General features: G+C 46.9%; 1 protein-coding gene across 27 annotated transcripts in view; it reads left to right on the top strand.

Moving 5' to 3' along the window:
* The window catches only part of SCRIB (scribble planar cell polarity protein), a 1,329,907-nt gene that overhangs the window by 961,325 nt on the left and 348,543 nt on the right, over positions 1-20,039 (top strand). The window lies entirely within an intron of this gene.

Genomic DNA, 20,039 nt, shown 5'->3' with positions numbered 1-20,039 from the left:
AGGAGTTAACCCGAAGCAGCCTCCTTTCTTACCGGGCTCAACTGCCCCCGTGCCGCCACCCCCTCCCCGCCGTGAGCCTCCGGCTGCCGTGCCTCATTCCAGCTCCGGAGTCCCCCAGAAAAGGATCTGTGTCCCCATGGTCCTTTCCCATCTGACCCCTCCCCCATCCCTCCAAAAACGCATGAAAGTTGCCATAATGGCTAAAACGTCCTGCAACAATAGTTCCATTCCATGCTTGGATAGATGTACCCCGTCTTGCTGACAAGTTCCTGGGCCGCTCAACAGGTCGTTCTTGATGACTTGACAATGCCCTTGCCAAGCAGACATCCGGGCCTGTTAATTGTTCAATTTTTATGCCAACATGTTCAATGGGCGTGCCCGTCCCGGTTACCTTCAGTTCAATCTAGGAATAATCTGAGACCCAGGCGAGCAATGCCCCTGGCAGGCCCATCCCAACCATGTTAAGCACAGATAACAAGATCCTGATCAACTGCTTTCTTCCCAGTCGCATTGGATCGCTAGCCCCAATGTGAAAATTGACAACATGGTGCTTGGCAACTCCTTCCTCATTTGTCCTTCCACAATAGGCAGCAACTGGCACACTTGCAAGCCCCCGCGATATATCCACTGGATATCGAAGGCTGTCCTGTAAGACAGCAACTTCGGCCGTTCTCGCACTCTGCTCCATCCTCCTTATGAAAGTGCCCCACAACTCACACCCCTGGTTTCACCATCTCCTACCTCAAAATTGAGAACCCCGTAGCTGTCTGCCGCCACTAGCTCTGTCTCATGGGCTGCGAAGCACCATGGAACCGCCTCGACGCTGTCGAGCACCAAAAATGTTTTCAGCACAAGGTACATTGTGGTCCCCTCCCCCTCGCCCCCGGTCCTTCTCTGAAGGCCCCTAGAGACAGTTACGACCCTTTGCCTCTTTGGTGTTAAAACCAAATAACCTTGAACAATAAGACTGATTACTTTACCAGCTACCCTCCTGTCAGTATCCAGAGTGCATCACTTTCCTTCATTTAACTGTCTGTCCGCTGTGTTCTTTAACAGTGTGGGTTGTATTTTGTAGTGTGCTAGAACTGTCTGTTGTAGTAATAATAAAGTAGAATTTTTTTACATCCTTGACTGGGCAGTCCCTTTTATTATTGGGTAATAATTGTATTTTCACTGTGTTGAAACTAACCACAATCCATGACTTTGCAGAGATAAGCGTCCACGTTACCAAAATTAGACAAGGAGGTCTTATAATTCACTTGTATTCCAATCTGTTTGGAACCCTTCTGGTGTGCTAGAGGTGTGGGGTTGATTGATGGTTTAGAAACCAATATTCATCCCTCAACCACTGGTGCCGCAGAAGTTGATTCGTCAAAATTGTTAAGACCAAAACTTAGTCTACCGATTCACAATAACCATAAAGTTATAATGGGGACTACTCAGGAGCCCAAAAGCACCTGCCTCCTTCGACTATAACAGACAAATCGGATGTATAGCACCATCCCAACCGCAGGACCCTTGGGGAGCAGGTCAGAGCTAAACACACAGTCTGCTACATATTTAGCTCTATCACACACTGTTCTCTCATCTACTAAATCTTGAGTTTTGACTTCTTGATAGAACACATTCTCAAATGTCAATGCCACAAACAACATAGAACCATGCCAGCACTCAAGATTCTGGTACTACTGGTCACACTCATGAGCACATGTTGAGTACATGCCTCCCTCTTCTCATCACCCCGCGTTTGTTTTAGCTAAACCACACACGTCAATGCCACCACTCATTTCAAGACCACTGTATATTCTATTCCATTACTATTCATTTATATAACTCCAACACTTAATACTACTGCACTTAGTTGAGGGAGTTATCCGTTCATATTTTGATTGTTAAACCGAAAATAATGCTGAACGGTTGGTTTATCTGTTGAAGGCACTGAGTGGGCGCTTGAAATAAGACCATTGCACTGTCATGCTGGCGCCGTAATATGTAGGTTTGGTGGGTGTCCCATTCAAGGTGGTGTGGGATGACCGCGAAAGGAAAAGTTGGGGGTGATTGCAAACTGTTAATTTCTTTTATGATGTTATTGTTCACTGATTTATTTTAAAGGTAGAGGAACAAATGATCAAATGTTTCAAATCACACAGTAAAAGCCTGTAGGACTAAATGAATGCCTTTGGAAGATTTCTGAGGGCCTTTTTGCAAGTGTTGAATAGGAGTTTTCCGGTGAGGGTATGTATAACCTGGATTAAACATTCTTAGACCTGCTCGCAACTTGCATAACGCCACCTGTACAACCAGCTTTTTGAAGGACGAATTTACTCAAACCAGTTTGTCCGGTAAGAACCTAATTTGATGTGATCTTACCAAGGTGTGTCCCCTTGTTTGCCCCTCCCCCCAATATCGATTTCTAGAGACGGCAGTGCCTGGAAGGACTTGATTTTACTGTTGCCAGGGGCTAGAGCTGTTTGCCCTGGCAAGGCTCCCGCTCCCGTGACCTCTTCCGCCGAGTGGCTGGCTGGCACGAGGAATGCCTGTGTCATGGGCACAATGGCGCCAGAATTCCCACCGCCATGGGGGTCTATTTCTGACAAGCCCACTGTGGAAAGCGGGCGGTGCCGGGGCTGCCAGGAATGCCTGGGTGTCCCTCGCAGCTGTCATTCCAGGCCACTTGAATCACGACCTTCGCCGCAGATAAAGATATTAATACATTGGGCAAGTGCCGCCCCTGTCTCTGCAGGACACGGGGCTCTGCTCACAGCGCTGCCCGCCTTTGGAAGGAGCACAGGCCGGCCGGACACAGCGATCTATGCTTTTGGAGGGACACTGGTATGTTCTCCCATGAAACACTGGTGTGAGCTCGCAGAATTGCCTGCTTCTGAAGGGCACGGGTGTGGCATCAGCTCGGTGTTAGGACGCGGGTGTCTGTCCACAGCAAAGCCACTTGCAGAGAGTGGTAAGGGGGCTTTTTAGCCGGATGTCCTCGGCGGCCTTTAAGAGGTGTGTGTCCAACGCGAGCCCATTGGACGGGGCGGTCCGACCGGCTGCGACCCAGGCGACAGGCCCGTCGGGTATCAGTGGCTGTCGTGTAGCACACGTCCTTTTCTTGCAGCATGGGTTGCCAGGAAATTGGGAGGTTTTGGAACGTATGCGTGCGCGCACAGTAACGTCGCCGCGCCCGTGATCAGATGAGGGCGGAAAGGTGGCCACGAATTATCGTGGGTGGGGGCATATGCTGTTCCGGGACGGTGGTCCTTCTTGTGTCATTGAGTCGTGGGGTTGACCTTTTCGCCTTTAACTATGGGGTAGTCTGCATGCGCTTCCTTACGCACTTATTTGTAAACTGCAATTGCCGGCTGAATGAAGCGCGTGCATGTTAGAGTAGTGACTATTGTACTGGAGTTTTTAGGTCCCCGCTCCCACCGTGTGATCTTGTGAATCGATCTGAGCGCCAACACTTTAAAGCATGCCCTTGAAATTGACCATTAAGTGAATTTTAGCCTGTCACTGTTATTTCTCGCAGTCTCCCTGGAGTTAGTGGTTTAATTGCGGCTGCAAATGGCTACTGGAGTAATACAGGTGTCTTAGCCAAGTGTGCCTTCAGTCACTTGGTGTCTATCTCTTCCATGCACTGAAGTCCTGTTAAAAGCAAGCAATGACAAAGCGAACACTTTTGGCTTGAGGTATTAGATGGGCGTTTGCCAGATGCTGCCGTCATGTGCCCAGATAATCGCTCCATTTTCCAGCTTTTGCCATCTCATGGCCATTAGGCAAGTGCCTGGCAAATGCTTTCCCATGCCTAAACAAAAGCCCAAGCAGTTTGCTTTGCCAGTGCTTGCTTTGGAAGGGGGGTCGGTGGGGGGAGAGGGGCCCTGGACCTTGGAGGACATACTCTTACACGTTGCCTTTTGCTAGTTTGTGAGTTGGCATACCTTGGCTGTTTCTGCTACAGCCCCCCATTAATAATTTGTGGTGGAATTTGAAAGTTGATTTCGCCGCCTGTGAAATGCTCACTTGTGTAATATTTGAACTGCATTTGTATGCATGTTCAGGGGCCTAGGGCATGAGTGTGAAGCGGGGGGTGGGCAGTAAAAGCATTTTCCAGAGGCGACCTTTTGCTGAGAAACTGCTTCACCAGAGCCCACTCCTGCCTTTGCGGGAGCCCCGGTCTCCTGGGTCGGGAGCATGCTTCCTCCTCGAGTCGCCAGCGCTCTCCACTCTACTCATACACTATTGGTGCCTCTCTGCTGATCTCGCGTGAGTGTCCTGCTCCTGAAGGCTTCTGTATAGCAGACAGCAGTCCTCCTCTAGATGCCTTTGGCAGCCGTTTCCTGAACTCCGTGTAGAATAAGGCGCCCTGAAAAAAGCATTGCAAACCGCAATCATTTGCATTTACTCTCATCATTGCCCCCTATTCTCGTCCCAGAAGGCATTGGGCCCTTCATCTCCCCGTGTACACTGTAGCACTTTGCAAAAGGTTCCCTGAAGATGTGGCCTCTTTATTGTTTAAAGCGCTGACCTAGCTCGATAGCATTCACAGGGCATTACTGCGCGGTCTGCATCGGTATGTGCGTCCATTAGAATGAGTCCCTGGTTAGGTGTTGTGAAAGAGCCATGTTTTGAGAGATTTGTGAAATTAGAGAATTGTGGGGGCATTGCGAACAGGCACCGGGATTTAGTTCCTGGGTGTGGGTCTATGACAAGAGAAGGATTGTTTGTGGATCCTTTCTTTGCAGATGAGTTGCGATACGAGCTGGTTTGTCGATTTGCTGTGCGAGGAGCGTGTGCCAACAGATATGTGGAGCTCAGCAGCCAGGTACACTGGTCTGCTACTCGTTGACTGCTTTGTAGATTATCCAAGCAGTTTTCAACCATATTCTGGCCTGGAGTGGAAGCCAATGTAGTTTGCATAGGATGGGGTAATTCGGTCACATTTCCGTGCTCTCGTAATGAGATGTGCCACAGCGTGTGGTGGACTTCTCTTAGGGGAGCCAAGTGAGCAACTGCAAACACTGTCAGGAGAGCCTTTCCTCATGGATGTGCGAGACCACACGGGCCTGCACTACGGTCCGGCAGTCCTGTGGTGTGGGATAAAGGGTTTGACTTTTTTGAAGGTTAGAGATTTTGAGCCAGGCTATTTGGGCCTTCTTGACTATGGGCCTCATTATGAATCCAGCGGTAACCGAGCCGGAAAAACCAGCAGGTTACCGCCGGACCCGTATTACCATTCCTCCTCCTTGATTCCCAGAATCACTGGGGCATTACGACCCCCGGTGACCTGGGAATTCCAGAGGCGGAATTGTGTAAATCCCCATTCCCATGGAGCCCCCTAGTACTCCATGGGGATAGGAACAATGGAAATACTGGTTCCGTCCATGACAGAGCTGGTGTTTCCATGTCTGCCTGCAGGCGGGTGGTGTTAAACCCGTCAGGTCATACCTGGGGGCGGTGACACCTCCCACCTGCAGGACTCTATCAGCCGGTCTGGAAAGAACAGTGGCAGCGGTTTTACCACCACCATTCTTTCCGGACCGGCAGGGTCGTAATGAAGCCCTGTGTTTCTGGAAGGACAGGCTGCTGCCAATGGCGACGCCTAAGGATTCTGCCAAGTCAGAATTGTGGATCAAATCTTTCTAGGGGCATATCATTGAGCCAATTTAGGACAAGTTGTTTTTTTATCAGGTGGATAGATGAGGACAAATTCAGTCTTGGATGGGTATAGTTTGACCCCGAGTTAAATTTAAGAGACATTAAGACCTCTTAATAGTAGTATCTTCAAATGCAGGGTTGATCCAAGTGACATTTTCAGACCCTCCAATAACATTATATGTGTTGCTTATTTGATTCCTCGTCAGCTTACAAATTGTTTAACGGATAGAGCAATCTCTCTACCTTAGATGAATAATTCACGTAGATACATTGAGAGACTAGATACTCATAGACTCATTTTTGGTCTAAGTATGCTGTAGGATTCATGCAGATTTTGCAAATTGTTGCTTTTTTGATTTGTCATCAAGATTGTTTTGTTTTAAATAGTAACTCAACTTTTTCTGAACTGTTTTTACTTTTTTTTTCTTTCATTCTGTTCTTTTCTGATTTGGGCTTCAGGCCACTCTATTCTCTTTTGTTTGTACATTTATGTTTATATGGAAAATTGCTATTGCTAATTTTATGTGTGGTATAAAATATGAATTTTTCACTAATGCCAAATTAGCTCAGTGTTTTCTAGCTTCTATTCATTAGAGAGCTAATACAAGGACATACCGCTAAGTGCTATCAATTAGCACAGGATGCAGGCTCCTAAACCCTCATCTTTTACAAAAGAGCCTACACTAGGTGCTAGACATACACACCCACGGCAGGATGATTTATCCTTGATAGCCATAGAATGAGACGGCTTATAGTGATTTTTTGCACTATTAACCTTAACACTATCCCCTGTTGGGACATTAATCTATTGTTTGATCTATAGTTTGAGGTAGGCGGTCAACATTCATGACGGCTAGGTAATCGCAGAAACGAATGATGTACTGCGCGCTATTTACTCTCATGTACACCTACTGTCTGCATATTGGTGGATGGCTATATTGGTATCTTTCAGGAGTGTGCCCAGAGGGTCCATGTAAAGGTTTAAAAGGATTGGTGAGTGGCTGGAGCCTTGAGGGATTCCACAGGAGGCATGGAGTCAGTTAGAATGAAACCAGGTCATCTGGACAGCGTGGTGTCTGCCTGAGAGGTAGGAGGTAAACCAATTCAGGAAAGCGCAAGAGAATTCCATCCTGTCTGCAATGAGTGAGAAAAGGATGCAATGTTGGACATGATTTGGAGGGCATCATCCACCACCTGGATGGTGGCTTTCTCGATGCTACTTTTGGGACGGAACCCTGACTGATGGTCATTTAGGAGGTGTAGTTGTTTGATCCTGGCGAGTAATTGTGTAGAGACCTACTCTGACTGTACAAGCATAGTAATAATTGGGCAGTGAACACCCATCTTGCAAGTGTTCTGGCACTTAGAAGTAAATAACGAGCTGATGCACATGTCTGCTCCCTGTCAGAGCCCCATGGTGGTGTTCTTGCATTAGAAACTCTGAATGAGTGCCACAGCTTAAACTTGCTTTCCTTTGTGTGAAAGGGTATGGATGTGTCCATAGATGGCTACTTGTGGGCTTGGTTACCCTGAGCCCAGAGAATGGACAGCCACAGCCAGATCTAGCCTGTGTTGGAATACAAGGCCACATCATGTGACTTGACCAAGGGAGAAGCCTGGTCCAACTCCGAGAAGTTTTACTTTCCTGTAATGAGATGACGGCCAGATATTTTAAAAGATGCTGGACTGTAATTAGAGACTGCATGCAGACTCTGCTTCTAAAGTTCCTATGCAGCATGGGAATCTACATCTAACCTTTATTGGTCATTGGGACAAGTTCTGAAGAACTGAGGAGCATCCTTAGCCCAAAGACTGCACTGTGGAAGCTATGCTTCGGCAACCTGAAAATGAAGCGTGGCTGGGATCTGCAGACACCAAGCTTCCCATTGGCCAGAAGGAGCTGTGTGCAGTACTCCTTCCGCTTCACCATTAGGTTGGTTAGAAAACTCCAAGACCACTCTGCTTCCTGAAGATGCAACGCTGATTGCATACGTGGCCTGACTACAGCGAGTGGACCGCATGACCAATGGATAGCAACCGGTCGAGTGAGAGGGCTACTGGTACAAGTAACAGTCTACACTCTAACATTCATCCGAGGCTCTGGGGAACCCCAGACATGCCTGCCCAGCTCACTTCTGGGCCTGTTGTTGGCTACCTGACAGCTACATCGGACCCTCAGCATCAGGTCACATTTGTGTTCGCTGTGGCATCATCTGTGTTAGCTTTAGTCACTTTGCTGCATGAAACGCCTCTACTGCGTTAACAAAGTAGTTCACGTTAAACCAGAGATTTGTGTAACTAATATATTGTGCTGCCTTTCCTTTATTGTCACTTATCGGCCACAACTAGTGTTCTCGAGGTGCTAAGACCCCGATGTTGCTTTTCTCCTCCTCTTCTACTCCACCAGGCGCTCCTGGGCGTTCTGGGGCCCTCTGGTACTCTCCAGCATTTCAACAAAAGTGCTTCAAGCATCAGGCAGGGAGACAGAGTCAGGTTCACAAAAGACTTCAGGTTTTATTCATGCCAGACTGACACAAACCGCATCGTTGTCAAGTACACAAAACCCGCTCCCTTATGAAAACGGAGCTTCCTTTTATACTTTTCAGAGCAAAAGAGTCAAACCCCCTCCCTTTTCTAAACATGTCCAGGCAGAACTCTCCGCTGACTACTCGCGCACCTGGCAATTAATACTTATCTGTTTAAACCTTCAAATTGAAATCCATCCTAGGATTTTCCCGGCCACATTACCCCAAATATTGTCACGCAGCTGCATCCCTTGGCGAGGAACTCAGACATAGACTCATTAACTGTCTAGTTTCAGAATGCTCATCTGGTTCCTGCAGGGCACTGTGGCCTTGAATTATTTAACTCCAGGGCTCACTTATGCTGCCATGCTCTGCAGAACTCTTCATTTAATGCATTGTTCGAATTAAAGGGGTTGTCGGTTAAAGGCGTTGTCGGTTACACAGATGGTAGAGCTCTTTTCTGTCTGGGTATAGTAAACACTTAATCATTTTCCTACAAGGTGCATTCTGTACCTTGCCTGCTTACTAAACCATGATAAAAAAGCATTTTCGACTTTATAAACATAACACCATTTAAAATACTAATGTGTTTTAATCCTACGAGTTCTATTTTCACACATTTACAATACTAAATCATTCCATATGAATTTCTCTGCCTAGCTTTAAGTGGGGGCGCGGGGTGGGCTATCCTCTACTGCATACAGTTCCTGGTACCTCATCTTCATTTTACCTCGTTACACTAGAACTACTACGTTGTCTACAAAATGGTTGACGACACATCATCATCGAATATTGACAGAATCTACATCCACGGCTGCTGCTCCCTCATCGACGGGGGGAAAAAGTGCACCTTCTCATCGGGTGGTTACCACTGCTATTGTGACAAATGTCGCTGACACCCGTACCAACACAGTGTCCGCTTTAACAGCTCGTCCACAGGCTTCATACCTTAACCTTGGGGTGGCGTGTTTTGCCGGGAGGTAATATTGTATTGGATCCAAGTCTTTGCTATCGGAGGGTGTGGAGGAGCCAGAGGCGGAGCCCATCACGTCTACCTTCGTTGCCACTGCACACGACATTGGCTCCCAGAAGGCAATAAAGTTCACCGCTGGGTGAGGCAAGCCTGATCAGATTGCCACTTTTTTCTCCTCGGCATTCATTCAATGCACAGGGCAGTTTGCCTGTAATGCAGCCGGCTCCAGTACTGCACCAACCCCGGTTCTAATGCCTCATTGGTGTCTTCATGCAGATGTCCCTGGGCCCTCCTGAGAGGTGTATGACCTCTCCCCGCCCCCGCAGAAGGGGTGAACACTTGCCAGGACCGTAGAGGCTGTCTGACACTGGGACTGACACTGATGTTGTTGGACAACCAGATGACATTCCGTTCAGGGACTCACCCACGGAAGAGGGCCAGAGCGGCCAAGATGATTGGCCTTGCCCCAGAGGAGCAGCGCAGGAAATCTGTTCTATCCATCCCGCTGTTAGATGATGTCTGGGGAGATGGCCTAATCACCTTGGTTCAGTTCGACAAAAAGTACAGGGCCCTGAGAGCGCTGCCTGTGCCACGCCAGACTCAGTTGTCTCTGCAACAGCCAGGAAAAGGTTGGCTAATCTATCGTCCTGCTCTGTCACTTGTTGGGTGTCCTGACCCACGTTTGAGCTATCATGTTGCAACATTTGGTGCTGTGGGCTTAGAAAATCCAAGATGGCCAAAAAGCCCACATGTGCGCCAAAATCCAGGAGAACCACGCAGTTTGTGCACACTAAAATGGTTGCCTAACTTGCCACCAACCAGTGCGAGCAGGATGGGCCAGGGTGCCATGAGTGAAATGTGTGCCAAAGGAAAAACCGCACTTTAAAATCACCTTTTGTCTCTCTGAATGCCAGCTCAAAAAGCCTATTTTCAAACATTGCAACACATCCAAAAATCTCACTGAACACCAGCGGACATCTGGCAGAATGAAGTATGTGTGCATACTAAATCTGGGAAGATGAAGAGCCCAAAACAATGTTCATAACAAAACTGGCTGAGCTATGCATGTCAGCCGCCTAACTGAAACTGGATTAAAACCACCAAAATCGAGATGTTTGAATTAACTGAGTGACCTACTTTTGAGTGTCACATAGTTTGTAACTGTTAAAATGTCATAGTTTTGAACTTAGAATCAGCATTCTAGCTGCATATGTAAAAATTGTCTTGACTTAAACTGGGGAACAAAAAGTGACATTTTACCTGAAACCTGGCTTAAGGAAACTGGAATTCTGCCAGACAGCTACCCCCGACAGGAGTGGGGGCTTGCCCAACAAATGCATTCCCAGGCCTGGCTGCATTCTGTTGCTCCTGCCAAAAGGAGGTCACACACACTCTGATTGAATTACCAGGGGATTGCAAGAAACTAAAGAAAGGGCCCAGGCAGATGGTTTATTTGGGTGGTCGTAAATGGCTTCCTTTTGAACAAAGCCCTTCCTTGACTCAGGCAAATGTTATATTGGGGGCCGTAAAACAGCTTCCTCTTGGCAGAAGCTGGGAGGGGCAGGGTCTCTGTGCTTGGCAGAAACTGGATAAACTGGTTTCTATACCATGTGACCTGAAAAGACACACCCCTGTTGGCCAGAATATGATTCTAAGAAAAATGTATAACTCAGTGTGGACTTGTCAAAATTATTTAAATGATACCATAATTCTTGTGATTTTTCGGTGCACGTTTTAAGACGCGTTGGGAATTTGAGTGATGTTCTGGGGCAAAACCCCGCTATTTATTGACACCAAAGACTCTGTGTTTAAGGTAGAGACATGGGAATTCACTGGAGTATGTATGGACAGGCCGTGTATATGTGTATAATTTTTAATGAAAAACCAGTTAAACGCAAAATGTTGCCAGTTCTGAATGCGAGCTCTTAGAAACATCAGAGTTTGAACACAGTATACCTCATGTGATCCGTGATGGGCGCATGTAATTTCAAACCACTGTGTATCCATGAAATATGTCTTTAGGTCAAATATAGATTTGTGTGTAATTTGACAGGGGAGTGCCCTTTCAGCAAGCCATTAAATGACATCATTCTGACACACAATCCTGTTCTCCAGTGAGAACGCAATGAATTCTCCAACCTATCAGAATTCTGAAGGGGTTGGGCCTAGAAAGCTAGCCTCTCCACCCACTTTCAAAACACATAAAAAGAGACTGCTGGGACAGGTAGAGACATTCAATTCCATTTGCTGCGGAGCATGCTGACCGACGACTTCACATCCAGAGATCCTACACTTAGACTTCCAAGCTAAACAGAGACTACAGAACTTTGAACCAAGAAGGCCCACTGCAAGCAAAAGTATTTGTCAGCAGGCCCAAAAATCATTTGCAGACTATCAACAGCCAGGCGAGCTGTTTGAATTCCCTGCCTAGAACATTGCTGTGTCCGGAGAAAGCGGGACCAGGAGCCGTGCAGACCGGTGCTAGACCAGACCAGCAGAACCCAAGATCCAGGAGCAGTGCCGGTGACCCAGAAAGCAGAGCTGTACTCGGAACCGGAGACCAGATCGCTGTGAAGTGCTGTGTGCAGTGACCGGATCCGTGACAAAGTCGCCTTCCTGTCCAAAATCTCGTGAGTACTCAGCAAAACTCAGAACTTATGCCTTAGTTTAATATAATATAATTCAATCTATTTAACCTAAGTAGAACTGTCACCTGTCATTTTCTAGCTGCAAGCTGTAACCTGTCGCTTTGAACTTTTAAAATTTCAAATCCGAAAAACTACCTTTATTTAATCGTCCGTATCTCTGGAACCGTTTGGGTGGGCTAGGAACTTGGTTTAACTTTCCTCTGAAAGCTTAGAATCTCAGCTTTTCAAAAAGCTTAGAAACGACTTGCTACTACTTATACTTTTGCCGTAATCGTGATTCAAGCATTCGCGAATTTTGCCGCGATTCGCGATTTGGTTAAAAATCCAGCCACGTGTGAAAACAGCAGCTTCCTTGCTTTCATTTGTCAAAAATTCGTTTAACCTGTTAGTTACTCCTAGATCCTTGCTAAAGTGAGCCTGAACTCATCCCAAGTATATTTCACTCACCCTGAACCTCCTAAAGGGAATTAAAACCATTTTCAGCATATTCCTCACTTCATTGCCAGCACATATAAAAGCATTTTGGGCCTGTGTTTCAAACTTCTGTAGTCTAAGCTTCCTGGGGTGAACTGAATTACATTTGATTGCATTTCTAAGAACTGTGTGCTCTCCTCTTCATTTCCTTGCATTGCATAAGGGGGGAGTGGATTGCCAGAGAAAAGTGATTACATTGTTTTGTTGAAATCATATTGAGTATTTTCTGTATTGCATTTTCATTCAACATTGCATCCATCTGAAACTAGATAAAGCATTCTCCACCATCGTATTCTTCTGTTCCTATTCCCAAGCGTGCTACCTCATCCTTTATACTACTCCTGGGTAATCAAATCAGTTTATTAGTAGAACATTACCCATTGTTGTTAACTGCTCATGTTCTGAAGTGTGATATTAATTATTAATTTATTATAAAGTGTGATATATATATTGTTTACATTCTCAAATAAACCGTTTAAACTTGCAAAACAGAACTACTTCTTGGCTCAGTGGAGTCAGGGGGGTTCCAAGAGAGGGGTTTTATATAGGGGTAGTCATCTAGAACTCATGAACTGGACATAAAGATATATCAATAAGGGTTTCCATTCAGTATCCCAGACTAGGCATTGACTTAGCTGTAGTGCTGGATTGTATCCTCTTACACCCTCCGGACAAGGAAGGCAAACGCCTTAAAGCCTTTGGCAAGGTTATTACCACCTCAGCCACGACTATCAAGGCAGCAAATGCAATGGCCATACTTGCACGATATGACAGTCAACTATGGTACAAAATGGGTCCCCTGCTGAAGTCCATTCCCGAAGACTAGAAACAGGCGGCCATGGACATCTTCCATGAGGGTGAATTGGCGTAAGACCATGGCATCACGGCCTCAGTGGACATCGCAGATAATGTGTTTTGCCAGCTAGGGAATGGAGCGGTTTTATACAGACAGGGTTGACTAGAGGCCACAGACTTTAGACCAGATGTCGAGTCCAGAGTCGTTCAATATCCCTTTGATGTATCTGCCCTTTTTGGAACAAAGGTCAATGAGGCTCTGCAGTCCATCAAAACGGGACACTGAAACTGCTTGCTCCTTGGGCACCCTACAGCATAGGCGCCAGTCCTTTCGTTCCGGCAAAGGGCGCTATGACAGGACTGGGATAACTGCTCAACATACCAGTCCTCCTTCTCTTACAAGACCCCATACTCATCGGGGGACCTATACAGAAAGAAGTCCCAGTTCTAGAGGGGTTTGCAATGGCGTTCTAGGGGCCAATCCGGAAAAACAGACATAACCAGCTCGGGCCGGGTCCTCCCGCTTCAGCACCCCGGTGGGAAGATGACTGTCCAGTTTGTGGACAAACATCACAACCAACAAATGGGTGGTAGGCCTCCTCCAGCAGGGTCACTCGCTGGAGTTCGTAGCCTATCCAACTGACATTTCTCCCGCTCACAAACCAGAAAAGGTGCAACACCTCTTGTTCCAGGAAGTGCGAGCTCTACAACTAAAGGGGGCAGTGGAGAAGGTTCTAAAGGACGAAGTGGGCACAGGCGTCTACTCCCGCTACGTCCTGATAAGTGAAAAAAATAACTGCACAGCAAGTTATGGGGACGGAGGCCCATACTAGATATAAGGGTGCTCAACAAGTACCTCAAGGCACAGACATTTTGCATGGTCACACTGCAACTGGTGTTGTCCCAACTGCAACACAGATTTCTTTGCTTTCCTTAACCTTGAGGATGCCGGTTTTCACATCCCTATTCTCTTCTCACACAGGCGCTACCTACGTTTCGTGGTGGTAGCAGTGCCGTATCAATTAAAGGCCCTTCCATTTGGCCTGCGGTTTGCACCGTGGGTGTTTACCAAATGCCTGGCACCAGTGGTGGCGCACCTGCTGTGAAGGGGCATCCAAATCTACCCGTATCTAGACTGGTTGGTAAGAACCCTCTCCTATCCGCTGGCAGAGGCCAACACCACAACCACCATTCAGTGTCTACAACTACTGGGTTTCTCTATCAACATCCCCAAGTATTCTAATCATTGTAGTGAATCGAGATTCATCTGTACTCTACACACTTAGACTTCTAGAATACTAAAACTTCTGACTACCATAAGATAACCGGCTAACAAACACCGTTATGACATACTTCACGCCCAACGTATCCATTGGCTGCCTAGCCATACTCTCTACGCTTTCTGCCTTAGCTTTTACAACAGCTCCTCGCCACATTCTGACTACAGAAAGGCAATCTATCAGAAAGATGTACACACAGCCACCACCTAAACAGACTGCTCCCCCGACCTGGACCCTGCTGAATCAGGCTTGTCCCACCGGACTAAGGAACTCTAGACTAGGTACTAGACTACCTAAACAGCCTGCGCCCCTCTCCCAGACCCTACAGAGCCAAGCCTACCCTACCGAACTACGGAACCTCAGACTAGGCTACAGACTTCCCAAACCACCTAGCATGCACAAACCCCTTAGCCACGCTAAGAAGGAGCTCAAACACACCAGCCGAATCAGGCACACAATGATACCTAGCTGCAATCTAACCCTTTGCAACAATACCTCTGAAACTCTGCCTAACAAGGTCCACACTAGCAATAATATGCAAATAACTCAAAACCTCAAGGGTGGTCTTATCAACGCCAGATCCCTAATAGCTCACGCCTCGGAAATTGCTGACATCACCTGTAACCAAATTGACTTCCTAGCAGTTACCGAAACATGGCTTCACAAAGCCGCTGGCCCTGCCCTCATGATAGCCATACCCCTTAACTTCACCATCCTCAGAAAAGACAGGGAAACCTCCAAAGGAGGAGGCATAGCTTTTATTTGCAGAGCCAATCTCACTATCAAAGAAATAGACAGCCTCACTATGCCGTCAGCTGAACTACTCTCCCTTAAACTAGAAATCTCGGCCACACGTACTATCACAATACGCCTGATCTCCAGACCCCCAGGTCCACTAGGCACCTTTGAAGCGGATTTAACCACCCTACTAAATACCAATGCCAAACCGGGAGCACAAATCTTCTTATTAGGCGATTTAAACTTTGGCTACAAAGACCCAAAAGACTCTAATGCCTCCACTATAGCTAACACTATTGAGGAGGCAGGCCTCACTATTCGAAATAACGGCCCTACTCATTTTAAAGGCCGCACACTGGACTGGATCGCAGACATCAATTGCATCTCCCTCATAACGGCAATTGAACCCTGTATCTGGACAGATCACCATCTGATCTCCTTGACTATCTCGGACCTCCCAGAACCTAAATCTACCAAACTTCATGCTCCACCTGCCCTCACCCGTTGCAAAAAAAAATAACACTCGCTAACCTTCTCCCCCTGCTCCAACCCATCACTAATCACTCCAGCCAGTTCTCTAACCCTAACGATCTAGTCGACCTGTACAATAACACCATCAACTTGGCGATCAACGCCATTGCGCCACTGAAACCCACTAAATCAAAACCTATTGCCCATCTGAACACTTGGTTCACACCTGCGCTAAAAGCCTTACGCAAAGAGAAACGACATGCAGAAGCCTGCTGGAGAAAAAACCCCTCCTCTCACAACAAAGACCTTCTCACTGCCCTCTCTAACAGCTACAAAAAACAAATCATTCAGGCTAAAAAAGACCTTCAATGGCAGAATCAAAAAAGCCAATTCGAACACCAGGGAAATCTTCTCCATTCTGAGAGAATTAGAATCCCCAATTGCACCCATAGACTCTTGCACCAAAGACAAAGTCTGGTGCACTAACATTCAAAAAGCCCTATGCAACAAAATACAATGCTACAAGACAAAATACGAGCTAAAAAATCTGCCCTCCACAACATCACCCTCTCTACACAAGAAACTATCCTCCAGGAACTTGCCACTAACCAAACTAAACCCCCCAACCAATTTAGCTTTAGAGCCATCTCTACTGCAGAAACTAAGAACATCATCCTGTCCTTGAAACCGTCCCGATGCCTCGGGGATACCTGTCCAGCCCCAATTATTAAAGTGGCTGCACATGAACTAGCCCCCTTCGTCACATCATTCATTAACTCTTCATTTAAATCGTGCTCTGTGCCAACAAACCTTAAAGACGCATGGATACTACCTCTACTAAAAAAAGTTAACCTGGACCCCAACGTCCCAACTAACTATAGGCCAATAACAACTGTCCCGTTCCTCCTTAAAATCTTGGATAAAGCCGCATACCTTCATCTCCAAGATTATCTGGAGAGCAACAATCTACTTAGGGTCAAGACAATCTGGATTTAGGCCTAAACATGGAACCGAAACGGCTCTCCTTGATCTTAAAAACCAGCTAGACGAGCGTAAAGACAGAGGAGATGTGTCTATTCTCCTACTCCTAGACCCATCAGCTGCTTCGACCTGGTAGATCACAAGGTACTGTGCAATCACATCAAATCGGCAGCCAACTTCTCCACAAAAGCCACGGCATGGATAAATTAATTCCTGGACCAGAGAACTGTAAGAGTCTTCTCTCCTTCATCAGCAGCGGATCCAGTCCCCATCACCTGCGGAGTCCTTCAAGGGTCATGTGTTTCCCCCACGCTATACAATATTTTTACAAAGCCTCTCTTTGATATATTGGACAAGCTAGGGGTCTCATGTACTAATTACGCCGATGATACCCAAAACCTTATCCCAATCCAAGGTGACTATGAAAAAGACACCAGACTCATAAACAAAATATACCAAATCATCCAAACCTGGATGGCCACTCATGGCCTATCTCTTAACGACGATAAGACCGAGCTCTTAATCATTGGTTCTACCAATAAACTGAACAAACTACCCCAGCTTTACAATTCCATCACGATCGATGACATCAAAATAAAGGTAGCCAAAGAAGTAAAAACCTTAGGCTTCTACCTAGACTCAACTCTCATCCTCGACAAGCAAGTAAATGCTACAGCCTCAGCAACCAGCTACACCTGCAAACTCATCCATGCCTGCAAACCATACCTTTCGACAGATAGCTGCATCACCATTGCGCGAGCCCTCATCCTCTCCAAATTAGATTACTGTAATGCACTGTACCTAGGCACCAGTGAACATAACACTAACAAACTCCAAACCCTGCAGAACAATGCCCTCAGAACAGCCCTAGGCATACCCAAAGGACAACACATCTACCCATAGAAGAGCCGTCAACTGGCTGGTCATCAATGACTGTATCAAACTCAAAACCTGGAACATTACACAACTGTCTGAACAACAAAGCTCCTGCATACCTGTCAGAAAAATTCACAAAGCATACGTCTGAACGTCCCATCAGAAAGGCCCTCTCAAATAGCATCAAAGTCCCTAACTTTAAACTAAAAAGAACTGGTGGTTCTAGCTTCCCGGTTCGAGCAGCGCAGGTCTGGAACTCCATCCCAGATGCACTTTGAGCCACCCCCTCCTTCCATGTGTTCAAAGCCAACACTAAACTCTGGCTTAAAAATAACGACCGCTAAATGCCCCAACTATACCAAAAACTATGTATATTCATTGCCTACACTGTAACAGTAACTTATCTATACTGTAAGTCATCCGACAGTGCTACACAAAAGATTCTGACAAATGTAACATCTATCTTGTAAGTAAAAATGCCTTGTAAGTAATGCTCGACATATGAGCCTGTAATATATGATACTGTAACCTAAGAAATGTAATTTAACTGTAATATATGATCCTGTAACCTAACAAATGTAACATACTCGTGTACCTGTTATCCAAGATTTATTTCACTGCAAGCGCCCAGTTGCTTAACGGCCAGGTGCGCTCTATAAATAAATAAACAATACAACAATACAAGTCATGCCTGGTCCCATCGCAGCACGCACTCTATCTCAGAGCAAGACTCGAAACCCGATCCTGCACCGCCAGGCCCTCGGACAAAAGGGTGGCAGCTCTTCTAGAAAAGGTGCGCTATCTCAGCAGCACCCATATGTCAGTCCGCTACTACAAATCACTGCTAGGGATGCTGTTGTGCATAACGTTGATCACCGACTGCCAGATCGACGCGAGGCAGGTACGGGAATTTCTGGATGTCGATTGAATCCAAGCCTCAGGGTCCTGGGACGACCGCATTGCCCGAACGCTGGATTTCAGGTGGAGTCTTCGCTGGTGGTCAGTGAGAGAGTGCAGGGCACACCCTTTAGGTGGCCGGACCATTGGGCAACTGTCATGACGGATGCTTCACTGGAGGGCCGGGGCTCCCACTGTTAGGATCAACACACCTGGGGCCTTTGGTCAGAGGAAGAAAAGAGCCAGCACATCAACCTGTTGGAGCTACGGTTGATCTTTTGGGCCCCAAAGTCCTTCTTCCCACTCCTGACTGGGAAGGTGGTTTGGATTTACACAGACAACACAACATCAGTGTTTTATGTCGGCATCCAGGAAAGGACGAGGTCCTAGCAGCTTTCCAGGAAGGCCCAAGCTCTGTGGCACTGAGCTCTACAGCATGGCATGTTTATCATCCCCCCTTCACCTACCGCAGACTCCCTCAGCAGGGAGGTACGCTCTTGTCACGAGTGGGAGCTGCACGACTATGAGCTTCGACTGTTTCAGACTTGGGGCACTGCAGAAATGTACCTTTTTGCCACCTACAACAACAGTTGCTGCAAGACCTTTGCCATCCACTTCACCCATCCGGAGAGCCTGGCGGACACCTTTGCATTTATGTGGGAGGGGAACATTCTGTATGCATTTCTCCGATACCTCTGGTGCTTCGAGTCCTACGCACCTTCAGACTGTATCAGTGCAAACTGATATTAGTGGCCCCTGCGTGGCAGAGCCAGTTTTGGTACTCCGAACTCCTTGCCCTCTCGTTAGTGGCTCTGATCACGCTGTGCTCGCACAGTTCGCTCCTGTCCAGAAACCATAGAGCGGTGCTACACCGCAACCCTGCCTCTCTATCTGAAGTCCTGGCTTCTGTGTTCTTAGAATCTGGGCCTCCGTCCCTCCCGCAAGATTGCCAGGATGTCCTAGCAAGAGCTTTGTCCACCTTAAAGTCCTGGAAAAGCTAGGGGAAACATTTTCAACAGTGGTGCAGGAACCATCGACTGTGACCTCGAACCATTCAGCCGGAAGACCTGTTGCTTTATCTTTTGTACCTAGCCCAGTCTGGCTTGACACATTCTTCCATTAAGGTGCACCTGGCGGTGATCTCCAGGTACAACCGCACTGCAGCGGTGCCATTCCTGTGGTCCCTTCGGCTGGTGAAGGAGTTCCTGCATTGGCTGCTCCGATCTTTTCCACCTAGCCGTCGCCCTGCTCCTGCATGGAGGCTAAATGTGCTACTTGAAAGGCTCATGAGGCCACCCTTCGAGCCTATGCACCAAGTGTTAGGCAAGATTGTATGCAGTACCCTGTGGAAGACTGCACCAGCCTTGTCCTCTTGGCAATAGTTAACCCAACCTTTGGTATAAGCATGTACTACACAAGTTGGAAGAGTGACTGAGCAGCCAGGCTTAACTCAAGAGGGGCAAATGTGAGCTGTAGATTTATAACGTAGTGATTCACAGTGACAGGTATCCAAATAAACACTCTTGGTTTCATGATTAAACAATGATTTATTAATTTAACAGTTGTATAAGCCTTCTTTAGAAGGGAGCAAATATATGTAACACAAATATACTTCAAAATGCACACTCTGTTTCTTTAAATCAGTAGATGCCCATTTGGGATGACACACAGACAATTCCTACACCCCAAGGTGACTTAAATAAGTAGGACACTGTGGACATTGATATAT

The sequence above is a fragment of the Ambystoma mexicanum genome, chromosome 5q (genome assembly GCF_040938575.1).
Source record: "Ambystoma mexicanum isolate Mex_15411 chromosome 5q, UKY_AmexF1_1, whole genome shotgun sequence".
NCBI classification, from domain to species: Eukaryota; Metazoa; Chordata; class Amphibia; order Caudata; family Ambystomatidae; genus Ambystoma; species Ambystoma mexicanum.
This window is presented reverse-complemented; position numbering and strand designations above follow the sequence as displayed.